The sequence below is a fragment of the Nycticebus coucang genome, chromosome 13 (assembly GCF_027406575.1).
Source record: "Nycticebus coucang isolate mNycCou1 chromosome 13, mNycCou1.pri, whole genome shotgun sequence".
Classification (NCBI taxonomy): Eukaryota; Metazoa; Chordata; class Mammalia; order Primates; family Lorisidae; genus Nycticebus; species Nycticebus coucang.
This window is the reverse complement of record NC_069792.1, coordinates 96,246,288-96,250,371: the sequence shown is the minus strand read 5'-3', so window position 1 is coordinate 96,250,371 and position 4,084 is coordinate 96,246,288. Positions and strand designations below refer to the sequence as shown.

Below are 4,084 nucleotides of genomic sequence, written 5' to 3'. Positions count from 1 at the left end.
TTGTTGATGAATTTGAGTTCTCTGTAGATTCTAAGTATCGGCCCTTGGTCAGATTCACAGCATGCAAATGTCTTCTCCCATTCTGAAGGCTGTTAGTTGTGTACCCTTTGCTGTGAGAAACTTTTTAGCTTGATCAGGTCCCATCTATTTAGTGCCTGGCATATAATAGTCACCCAATAAATATCCTCTGAACTAATTCAGTTTGAATGTCAGTTCTATCACTTACTACATTTGTAATTTTAGAAAAATTGTTCGACATCCCTTAATCTCAGTTACCTTATCTATCAGATGAGGTAAAGAATTACTTTCCAAAATTTATCTGAGAGGACTACAAAACAATATGCTGAGACAGTGGGGGTCAGGAGTGGCAGCTCATGCCTGTAATCCTAGCACTCTGGGAGGTCCAGGTGGGTGGATTGCTTGAGTTTAGGAGTTCTGAGACCAGCCTAAGCAAGAATGAGACCCCCTTCTCTACTAAAGATAGAAAAAAACTAGTTTCATGTGTGCAGTCCCAGCTACTTAGAAGGCTGAGGCAAGAGGATCACTTGAACCCAGGAGTTTGAGCTTACTGCGACCTGTAATGATGTCACAGTACTGTACTCAGGGAAAAAGAATGAGATTCGGTATCAACAAATAAACACATAATACATAAATGGCTTGGGCACTTGGTTCCACAAAAATAGTATTGAATAAATTAAAATGTTAGGCAAATATTTTAGTGCTGGCCCTTTCACCTACTATCTTCATGACATAAGCCAAATCTCCTAAACTTTTAACACCTATTCTTTAGACTACAATAATACTATCTTTTGAAGAGCTATTTCAATGGGTATTAAATCAGAAACATATTGGTAGACAACAGAAACTAGTACGAAAGTATTATATAAACAGCATAACTATTATTATCTTATTGTTGATTACATCAATAATAAACAAAATTTCTGGGTTTTTTTTCATGTCACTAGATTCAGGACATTTTACTCTTCCCAGGTATTTCTTTGTTGTGTGTCTCACTCTGATTCAACTAAATGTGTGAGGCTGCATGGAAAACCTGCCCTAGCACGGCGTGGAAAACCCACTTTTCCAGGTGAGCTTGCTGTAGGTCCTCTGCACAGCCTCCCTCAATTTTCTGTTTCTCTACATCCCTCCTTTCTTCTCTCATCCACCACTTGCCTTTGTCTCCCCCACACAACTTTTATACCTTGGCCTCCATTTGCAGCAAACCCAGTAATCTGTGACCGGTGAGATTTGCAGTCTCATCTGTGCCTTTCCTCTAAGATTTCCCTTTCAAATCATGTCTTCTTTCTTATGTTCCATCACCCACCTCTCCTGTCCACAGAGGATGTCCCAGATGTTCTTGCCTAGCAGCTCTGTCTTCTCCCCAGGCTGGCAGGTGTCACACCAGGACGAAGGGCCCACTGTGCTATCTTCCTTTTGAGGATAAAGAACACAACCACCTTGTCCACACAGCACAGTGCCTGCTGCATGGTTTCTACATAATTAACTGCTAAAAGAATAAAACCACACATTTGATATGTCTCAACTTTATGTCCCCAGTTACCTGTGGAACATTCCAGTCCTCTCTGAGCTAGTCCTTTTTACTCCTCACAAAAGATATTTTTTAACATTAAGAAATGACTTCTACATAGGAATGTTAGTGTATCCTCTGCTTGCAACTTATTTAAAATACAAAAGAGGGGGGTGGGGACTTAGGCAACTTCTTAGAGCATCATTTCTTTACCTGGGTAATAGGGATAACAGTGGCAATTCCATGACGTTGTACAGATTAAAGCATTTATAAAGCACTTAAAAGAGAATTATACATCAATTTTGTTCTTACCTCTTCTTTTATCACAACAGAAGATAACATCCTGTAAAAGTTTCAAAGTTTGCCGAAAACATTTAAGTTGACCCATTAATGTCTATATGTACAGTTTACAACAGAATGAGGTTAGAATTTCCTTGTTCTTTGAAATGCTGCGAATCATTCATATTGCACTGCACATCCAGGTACAGGGATAAAGAATGGGGATGTGGCCTTCCTGCCACTTACAGAGAATTGCTTTGAGCATTCAGGCATAAGATCTAATTAACCTTATTATCTGACTTTTTACAGATGAAATGTTACAATTGCTCATGAAATTAAATAGCATACTTTTCAGTCTTCTGACAATGATTGGCTTGATAACTTAAAATAATCTAAAAGATAAAATGGAAATATGAAAGCACTAAAATAAATTCTAAGCAGTTATTTTCACAGCCAGGTATTTCCAACTTCATGTTGTTTGTATCAGCATTTTTGTATATGGTAAAATAGGGAATGGGCTGATAATTATAGTTGGACAACTTGCCTTGTGTTTGTTAAATTATTTGGATATTAAAAAATTAGGACTTTTTAAAAAATTCACCGCTATCCAAAACCTAAATTATTTGTTTCTACAAGCAAAACCATTGCTACCCAATATTAACTGTGATGTCACTGACTTCACCCCAACGGTGCCTTCCTATAAGGCAAATATACAAGGCACAAGAGAGAACATCTGTTAGAATTGTAGAGATTTTGAATGAAAAATTTGATAATAACATACATTATTTGTCACAATGGTTCTCATGTACATATTACAACTTGAACTAATTGTCTTAATGTATCTTATAGGCCTTATTTACTGACAAAAGAACATGAACTCAGTGACTCATTTATTGAAAACATTTTTCTGTACCTACTCTCTGCCAAAACATTGTTCTAGTGGCCAAACAAAACACGTGATAAAGTCATTTACTTAAAAATTTTACCATTATGAAGTGTACAAGCACATTGATAGTAACAGTAATGTGGCAATTTCGGCAGCGGGAAGATGAAAAAGCCCTGCAGTGTCAGCAGGAAGCAAAAGAGGCCTGGAAATGGGCGAGCAAAGAAAGGGCGGTTTCCTAAAGACGAAATTATTTACATGAAATTATTTACAAAAAATTACATGAAAATATAAGGGATGCAGTGAGAAAGCATATTTTAAGTAAAAGGAAGAATACTTTGGAAGGCATAGTTTTATCAGTGTGCTGTGTTCAGGGAACTATTTAAATTTAAATATTTTTTAATGTGTCTTTCAGTAAGAATCGGAAAGCCTGCTAGACAAATTCTGAAAGAACTGTAACACTTATTCAGGGAATTTTAAATCCCTTCTCCTGTCTGCAGTGGCACCTGTGAAGTACAGAAAGGCAGAAGGCCTCACTCGGAGTGAGACAGGCTAAGTCGCATCAATTATGAAGGGCTTCTATATTAAGAAAGGAGCTGTGACTTTTTCCTCGGAAAAAGGTGAGGAGTCATTGAAGGATCTTCAATGGTACTGAAGTAGTTTTGGATGTTTGCTTTAAATTATTAGTTTGAAAGATGTGTGGAGGGAGAACCGGAGAAATCCAGGCATGAGGCACAGGCCCAGTGGAGATGATACTATAGCAGCTCAAGTGAAAAATGATAAGTCTTTCAATAGAGGGATCAATGCATTAAGGAAACAGACTCTACATAGTTAGAGCATTCATTAGATGCAGTGGTATTTGGTGAGACTCAGAAGTGGATGACTAGATAGATGATACCGATGTTATGATATATGATAGGAGTAGATTCAGATCATTGAGGTGCAGAGATTAAAAATAGTATCTAAAGACACATTTTATGCTATAAAGTGCATTAGCATGGGATTTATTTATTTATTTTATTTTATTTTAGAGATGCAGTTTGAGTCTCAAACTCCTAGCTCAAGTGATCCACCTGCTTCAGCATCCGAGTAGCTGGGACTTCAGGCAAATGTCATCTCACTGGCTATCACATGTGATTTTCTTTTTCTTTTCTTTTTTTTTTTTTTTAGTAAGGTTTATTTGTACAAATGCATCTTCTTCTCTTGCCTCAGCCTCCCAAGCAGCTGGGACTAAAGGCGCCCGCCACAACACCCGGCTATTTTTTGTTGTTGTTGCTGCAGTTTGGCTGGGGCTGGGTTCAAACCCGCCACCCTCGGCATATAGGGCCGGCGCCCTACTCACTGAGCCACAGGGGGTTTGAACCCGCCACCCTCGGCATATGGGGCCAGCGCCC

The 4,084-nt window shown here is 38.4% G+C and overlaps 1 non-coding gene across 1 annotated transcript; it reads right to left on the bottom strand.

The window, feature by feature from the left end:
* Positions 1–3,093: 3,093 nt before the first annotated feature.
* On the bottom strand, positions 3,094–3,154 carry LOC128564132 (U7 small nuclear RNA). The gene has a single exon (XR_008374006.1). It is a non-coding gene; the product is annotated as a U7 small nuclear RNA (small nuclear RNA).
* Positions 3,155–4,084: the final 930 nt, after the last annotated feature.